Here is an 8,070-nt window from a genome sequence, read left to right on the forward strand (position 1 = left end):
AGAAGAACGTTTCTAGTGCAGGACACGGAGGGAAAAAGGAGGTGGGAGCAGAAGTACAGGTGGTGAAAAACATCTTTAAGGAAAGGTGGTTAGAATACAGATTTTGTAAATGTTTTGGGTTGAGTTGTATAAGATCAAGGGTTGGAAAGATTGTAGAAAGCTTTGGTGGTTTAAGGAGCCAGGCAGTACGAGAAGGAAGAGAGGGTGGGAAGCACACAGGATGAATTGAATTGGAAGAAAATTGGGATGAGAACCGTTGGGAGGCTGCTTTTTGAAAAAAAATCTTTACTGCGTTATGGTCCACGTACTATACAGTTCACCCTTCTTCATACAAAGGAGGCTGCTTTTTTAAAGATGAAAGTTTCACTTCAAACTTCATGGTTGATAGCCACAGGATGTAATTTTTTTCCAGTGAACATTGGCACCTTCCTCCCCTGAGGGCTCTCTAAGGCCACTGCGTTTCTGACTTCTGTTTTCTACACAGGATTGGCAGCAGTAGCAGCGATGAATGCTGCCATCCAGAAGGGTGTTGCTGAGAAGACTGTTTTGGAACTGATGAATCTGAAGCCCAGCTGCCCCAGGTGTATCCATTTGCCACTGATCTCTATCAGAAGGAGCTGGCCACCCTGCAGCAACAGAGTCCTGAAGTGAGTTCACTGAACCTGTCCTGTTTGTGAGCAAAATTGGCTGGAAGTGAATGTAATACCCACTTCTTCGTGTGGTTAGGTAGAACTTTTTTGCAGAAACTTGGTTTTCTTGTGGTTTTATTAAACTTATAACCCCCTTGGTATTGGAGAATGTCTTTCCTCACTGTTTTCCCTTCTGTTCCTTTCCGTGCAGCATAATCTCACCCACCCGGAGCTCTCTGTCGCAGTGGAGATGTTGTCATCAGTGGCCCTCATCAGCAGGGCATTGGAATCAGGAGACATGAACAGTGTGGAGGCAGTTGAGCAGTTCAGTTACTGGCCTTACCAATATTGAGGGAGAAAACTGTCAGAGGTGGGTGCCCAGAGTGCAGGGAATGAATCTAGTACAGAGCTGTTACCTCTGTCTTGTGTAGGTCAGTGCTCGTATTTTCTTCTCAGGCATTATGACTTTATTATGGTCATACTTTTGTTTGGTTCTACTTTGATTCATTTATTTCTTTGTTATGCTGAAAAATACTATGAGGTTCCATTTCTATGTATGTAAGTACATTTACTGAAATGTTACATAGCCAAAATAACTTGATCTTTGACAAAGTTAATAATACTTTTTAAATGTCATCTAACCCTACCTAGTTCATTTTTATTCTTCAGTTGTTACCAAACTGTCCTTTATAGCTGTTTTGTTGAAAACAGGATCTAGCCTAGGAACATGTATTATATCTGGCTGTTGTGTCCCTTGGGTATCTTTTAGTCTAGAATTATCCCTGTCTTCATGACACTGACTTGTTAAAGGGATGGGACCAATTACCATGTAAGACATCCTATTTTATGGATAGTTCTAATTGCTTTCTCATGTTCATCTTATTTCTGTAAATTGGAAATTAGGCCTACATGCTTGCCACAATTCAGTTCAACATTTTTGGTGATATGTATTTCATGTTGCCTCTTATCAACAGGCATATAAAACCCACTTTTCCCACCATTAGAGATACTAAGATTGATCCCTGGATTAGGGAGACCACTTATACCTCCATTGCATTTTTACACTTTTTTCTTCATCACTAGCACGTCATCTCTTGCACTATCAGACTATCCAGTTCTCCATTAGGCATTCACCTAATATTTTTAACCCAACTGTTAATTTTTCCTAAGTCAATACCTTCAGTAAAAGTTGCTGAATGAGGGCTTGTTCCTCTGTCATTCCTTCTGCATTTGTTAGCTCATGTGTCGCCTTTTTTTCTTGTCTATAGAGGAACTGTTTGAACCACTGCCTTTGATTCTAGAGTTAGTCTTCACGTGGAATTTAGTACATGTAACAGGATATTGAGCATAAGTGATTCCTGTTGCATTTTTGCACTTCGTTTAAAGTAACTACACAGTTCCAACACTGGCCTTGAGAATATGTCAAATGGTACCCTAACAATCTTTGTTTCTTGAATATTTTAAAATGCTGTGCTTAATTGTCTTTTTACTTGGGGGTCTGGGGCAGGTATCTCGATGAGCTGCTGAAACTGAAAGCTCAGGCACGTGCAGAGAATAATGAATTCATTACATGGAATGACATCCAAGCTTGCGCGGACCATGTGAACCTGGTGGTGCAAAAGGAACATGAAAGTGAGTTATCTTCCTGTCATCCTCAGTAATGTCACCATTAATGATAATGTGATTCCATGAAGTGGTTCAAAATACTACTTCTAGAAGGACTGTTGGGTGAGAGATTGAAAAATATCTATATAACACAAAAAGCTAAAGTTGGATATCGTTTTGAGAACACCAGGCAATTGCTATAATTAGGTGTATGTCCAACAAGAACTAAATTTTGGGGGAGGTGAATTGAAGATGATCTATTCTTTTTAAACGGTGATATAACAAGTAGTTCTGACACTACATGGAATTAAGTCCAGTTGCACAGATTGAAGGCGTGGTCCTCCACAAAACTCCTCTTGCTTCAGGCACCAGCTGAAAGCTGCAGGGTTCACAGGCCACTGTACTTCTAAACAACTGGCTGCAAATTTGGAGAATCCTTTTACACTTTCAGGTTTAATAATTTGCTAGAATGACTCACAGAACTCAAGAAGGTGCTAGACCTATGATTACAATTTTATTATGAAATATATAAATCAAGATCAGCTGAAAGAGAATCATCAAGCAATGTCTGTGAGAGTCCCCAACATGAAGCTTCTGTGTTCTCAGGATGTGTCACTCTCCTGGCACATTGATGTGTATCCCCAGTCAGGGAAACTCACCTGAGATTTGGGTGTTCCGAGTTTTTATTTGGGCTTCATTACATATGCACGATTGATAGTATTGACTTTGTAATTAAACTCAATTTTCATTTGGCCTCTGCTCCCTGGAGATTGGGAGGCCATGCTGGTATCACGTGACTCTAAACCTCAATGGTTGATCTTCCGGCATGGCCAGCCTTTAGCCTGAAACTATCAAGAGGCAAACCAGGGCCAGGTGCAGTGGCTTGCACCTGTAATCCCAGCACGTTGGGAGGCCAAGGCAAGTAGATCACCTGAGATTAAGAGTTCGAGACCAGCCTGGCCAACATAATGAAACTCTGTCTCTATTAAAAATACAAATATTAGCTGGGCATCACAGTGGGTGCCTGTAATCCCAGCTGCTCGAGAAGCTGAGACAGGAGAATGGCTTGAACCCAGGAGGCAGAGGTTGCAGTGAGCCAAGATCATGCCACTGCACTCCAGCCTGGGCAACAAAGAGCAAAACTCCATCTCAAAAAAATAACAACACAAAAGTGGCCAACCAGGAGTCATTGGCTGGCATAAATTCAGCTGTGAGCAAAGGGGCCCACCATGAATAACAGAGACACACCTATCACTCAGGATATTCCAAGGATCTTAGAGCCTCCCCCAAAGACAAAGACCAGCCAAACTTTTTATTATATATCAGAGTCCTTACAAAAGCAGCATGGCTGCCTAAGGTAACTGGGGAGTGAACGTTTCTCATTTTAATTTATGTTTCCTGTGAAAAATATTCAACTGATTTAGTGGGAAGAGCCTTAGCCTTGCCCTAAATGAAGGTGATGCCCTAAAGACTCTGCAAGCCCTACAGATTCCTGCAGCTAAACTTGAGGAAGTCCTTGCAGAAGGGGCCCAGCATTACCAAGACACACTGATTAGAGTGAAGAGAGAAAGCCCAGGTAAGTGGCATTGGAATTGTTTTTTCTATTCAGAGCACCTCAACCGTCCTAGAACAAAGATAGAGGTAGGAATATCTTCCTTGATTCATTCAGTGAATGCTTTCTGGGCACCCTTAGATTCACAGCATTTGAGGGACACAAAAATGTGAGAGACGTAGACTCCACCTTCCAGGAGCTCATGCTGTTCTACACATTTTAATTTTTGTTCTTTATTTGTTATTGGCAAGTCTCTTGTGTCTCTTTCAGTAAGTTCTTTATTGAAATATAAGATCCAGGGCTCAGTGCAGTGGTTCATGCCTGTATTTCCAGCACTTTGAGAGCCCAAGGCAGGCAGATCACTTGAGGCCAAGAATTCAAGACCAGCCTGGCTAACATGGTGAAACCCCATCTCTACTTTAAAAAAGAAATGCAAAAATCAGCTGGATGTGGTGATGCATGCCTGTAATCCCAGCTACTTGGTAGGCTGAGGCACAGGAATTATTTGAGCCTGAGAGGTGGAGGTTGCAGTGAGCAGAGATTGCACCACTGCATTCTAGCCTGGGGGACAGAGCAAGACTCTGTCTCAAGAAAAAAAAAAAAAAAAAAAGGAAATATGGGTATGCAATTGCACAAATTTTCAAAAGGAGGCACACCTGTGTATTTGGCATTCAGATTGTAGAACCCATTACCATAACCACAGAGACCTTCCTTATATCCCCTTTCACCCTTAGCCACCCTCCATTTGGTGGTAACTACTATCCTGATTTCTATTAATAACACCACAGGGGTGGACATAGTGGCTCACACCGTAATTCCAGCACTTTGGGAGGCTGAGGCGGGTGGATTGCCTGAGCTCAGGTGTTTGAGACCACTTTGAGTAACATGGTGAAACCCTGTCTCTACTAAAATACAAAAAATTAGCCAGGTGCGGTGGCATGAGACTGTAGTCCCAGCTACTTGGAGGCTAAGGCAGGAGAATTGCTTGAGCTCCAGAGGTGGAGGTTATGGTGAGCCAAGATGATGCCACTGCACTCCAGCTTGGGCTACAGAGTGAGACTCTGTCTCACAAAAAAGAAAAATAAAATAGTTGATTTCTGTTCACTTTCGAGCTTCATTTGAGCGGGATCATATTTATGTGCTCCTTTGTGTCCGACTTCTGTTGCCCTCAATAATGTTAGTGGTATGCATCCATGTGGTTGCATGGAGCCAGCCTTTGTTCATTCTCATTGTTGTGTACTACTTCATCATGTGGTCATGTATTATTGGTGAAGTATTTTTTTTTTCTTCAGACTGTTGTAAATAGTGCTTCTTTTTTCTGAGACAGAGTCTTGCTCTGTCACCCAGGCTGGAGTGCAGTGGTGTGATCTCGGCTCACTGCAACCTCCACCTCCCACATTGAAGCCATTCTCCTGCCTCAGCCTCCTCAGTACCTAGGATTACAGGCAAGAGCCACCATGCCTGGCCAAATTTTTTTTTTTTGTATATTTAGTAGAGATGGGGTTTCATCATGTTGGCCAGGTTGGTCTCAAACTCCTGACCTCAAATGATCTGCATGACTCAGCATCCCAAAGTGTTGGGAATTACAGGTGTGAGCCACCACACATGGCCTTTTGGTTAGAAATATATATATATATATATATATATATATATATATATATATATATGCATTTCTGTTAGGTGTACATTTTGGAGAGGAGTCATGGCCACAGAGAATACCTATATGTGAAGCTTTTTTTTTTTTTTTTTTGAGACAGTTTCACTCTTGTTGCCCAGGCTAGAGTGCAATGGCGCGATCTCGGTTTACTGCAACCTCTGCCTCCTGGCTTCAAGCAATTCTTCTGCCTCAGTCTCCCGAGTAGCTGGGACTACAGGTGTGCACCACCACACCCAGCTAATTTTTGTATATATTTTTTTTTTTAGTAGAGATGGGGTTTCACCATGTTGACCAGGATGGTCTCAATCTCTTGATCTCATGATCCGCCCACCTCGGCCTCCCAAAGTGCTGGGATTACAGGCATGAGCCACCACACCTGACCATATGTGAAGCTTTAATAGATAATGTCATGAAGTTTTTTTATGACAGCTTAATTGACACATAATTCTCATATCATACAATTCAGTATGACTGGTCTTGAGTATGTTGGTAGAATTGTGCAGTCATCACCATAGTCAACGTTTGAACATTCTCATCACCCCAGGAGGAACTCTACCCATTATTAGTCACTCATTTTCCCTCGATCTCCCCCAGCCCTGGGCAACCATCAGACTCCTGCTTTGTCTGTGGGTTTGTCTATTCTGAACATTTCATATAAATGGAATTATGCAATGTATGGTCCTTTGTGACTGGCTTCTTTTAGCTTAGTTTATCCAATTTGTAGCATCAGCACTTCATTTCTTTTTATTGCTGAATAATATTCCATTGTATGGTTATACCACATTTTATACTCATGAGTTGATGACACATGGATTATTTCCACTTTACCACATTTTATTTATCCATTCATGAGTTATGACATATGAATTATTTACACTTTTTCTATTCGTGACTTGATAGACATACTGTTTTTTTCCACTGCGGCTATTAGGAATAATGTGATTATGAAGATAAAGTTGTTCAAAGTAATTGTAACACAAACTCATGTTTAAAATGTTTATCTTACCTGCTACCTAGTTTGCTGAGGAAGTTGACCGGGTTTCTGCCTATTTTTATGCTGTTGCTGTCTAGGAATTTGCCTTGTATGTAGTAGGCCCTCAAATATTTGTTGATTAAAGCATAATTATATCTGTTTTTCTAATTGTGATTGATCTCCCTTTAAGTGCTTACTAAGTAACAACAACTGGATAGAACCATAGCCTTCAGAAGATGACTGAAGTAAGGCAGCCAGTGGAGGGGCTGAAAGACATTTTCAATTCTGAGAAGCCAGAGGCATAAAAACAGACCAAGGGTTTAGTGTATTGGAGCTTTTTGCGCACTGACACTCGTGTAGGCTCTGTAAATTTGGGTGACGGGTAGAGGACTGGGTAATTTTCTAATGTTGACAGATCTTTGATTACATTGCCATGGCAGTCGTTGACACTATCCTGTCCAAATCCTGCAAATGTAGTATCTGATAGTACCAAGTGTCATTTAAGAGACATTACTATGCAGAATGTCACTTGATGCTATGGAGAGGGTTGAATCACAATTGCTATTTCATAGCCAGGAAATTGAAATCAGCCGATTCTACTTACTCAGATAAGAAGTAGTTGGCTCTAGGGAAACTAGAAATGGAAGTCTCTGTCTTTGATTCATTTTATTGGATTGGTGTTTGCCAAATTTGGCCGATCATCAGAACAGTGAAAAAGTCATTTTGAAAATACAGATTCCTAAGCTTCAAGTCTAATTCTACCGATGCAGAATCTCTAATATGGTGTCAGGTTACTATGATTCTGTGTATGCTGTTGGTAGTAATGTTTGTTTTTGCTGATAGGAAAGTCCAAAGGAGCCTTGTATCTGACTGTCAGAGGAGTGGGGTTTGGGAGAATAAGTGGGTTGGCTTCCATATCTAAAAAGGGAAGCAGCTTGAGGATGCAACTTGTATAGCTGTCACTCATGCTAAAAGCCTGTGGGCGCCTTTTGTTTGGGTCATCAGAGTCAAACTTTTCAAGGATGTGACTAGAGTTTGAAGCATTTCCTTTTGCTATGGAATAACTTTTCAGACTTCATCGAAGGCAGAGGAAGTCGGGGGGAGTTAAAGGAAAAGCTGCTTAACATTGCCGGGTCCAGCTGGGTGAACTATATATCGGGTGTTTTGTTTGTTTGTTTGTTTGTTTTTTCTTTTAAGGCATCACTTGAGCATCTAAGTCTCCATAGCCATTTGGGAGTGTCTTTAAAAATACTCATCGATGAGTTCCAAATTTAGTGACCAAAAGATCTTAATTTAAATTTGGTCTGTAGTTTTATTTTCTTCTGATACCTTTGTGTTTGGTTTTGGCATCAGTGTAATACTGGCCTCATGACTTGGAGTATTCCTTTTATATTTTGGAAGAGTTTTTTAAAGGATTAGCCAGTTCTTTAAACATTTGGTACAAGTCACCAGTGAAGCCACATGGTTTGGAGTTTTTTGTGTGTGGGATCTTTTTTGTTTTGTTTTGAGCTGCAATACTGTTACAGGAAAGGGGTCCCAATCCAGACCCCAAGAGAGGGTTCTTGGATCTCACAGAAGAAGGAATTCAGAGTGAGTCCATAAAGTAGGAGCAAGTTTATTAAGAAAGTGAGGAATAAAAGAATGGCTACTCCAG

General features: G+C 41.2%; 1 long non-coding RNA gene across 1 annotated transcript; it reads left to right on the forward strand.

Annotated features, from left to right (window-relative positions):
* The first annotated feature begins 490 nt into the window (after positions 1 to 490).
* On the forward strand, positions 491 to 2,256 carry LOC141581393 (uncharacterized). The gene is made up of 3 exons (XR_012513980.1): positions 491 to 647; positions 841 to 999; positions 2,137 to 2,256. It is a non-coding gene; the product is annotated as an uncharacterized LOC141581393 (long non-coding RNA).
* Positions 2,257 to 8,070: the final 5,814 nt, after the last annotated feature.

The sequence above is a fragment of the Saimiri boliviensis genome, chromosome 15 (assembly GCF_048565385.1).
Source record: "Saimiri boliviensis isolate mSaiBol1 chromosome 15, mSaiBol1.pri, whole genome shotgun sequence".
Lineage (NCBI taxonomy): Eukaryota > Metazoa > Chordata > Mammalia > Primates > Cebidae > Saimiri > Saimiri boliviensis.